Genomic DNA, 248 nt, shown 5'->3' with positions numbered 1-248 from the left:
TACTGTTTTCTATGTTCACTCTTTCTGTTGTTTGTTGTGATTTTACTCATTTGGCCCTTTGGATACCTGCTGGTTGTTGTAAAGTCCTGTATAAATACATTTTGATTGATTGATTGATTGATTGATTGATTGATTGATTACATTAAGCTAAAAAAAACCTGCATAGTTCCCCTTTAAGTTGTCGTGGACAAAACAAGACATTTGAGGACGTCATCTTGGACGTTGGAAAACACTGATCCGACATTTTT

At 34.7% G+C, this 248-nt stretch overlaps 1 protein-coding gene across 1 annotated transcript in view; it reads left to right on the top strand.

Moving 5' to 3' along the window:
* The window catches only part of LOC117960513 (intersectin-1-like), a 33,897-nt gene that overhangs the window by 10,125 nt on the left and 23,524 nt on the right, over positions 1-248 (top strand).

Source organism: Etheostoma cragini, chromosome 17, assembly GCF_013103735.1.
Source record: "Etheostoma cragini isolate CJK2018 chromosome 17, CSU_Ecrag_1.0, whole genome shotgun sequence".
Lineage (NCBI taxonomy): Eukaryota > Metazoa > Chordata > Actinopteri > Perciformes > Percidae > Etheostoma > Etheostoma cragini.
The sequence above is the reverse complement of the archived record's forward strand: the minus strand, read 5'-3'. Positions and strand labels throughout refer to the sequence as shown.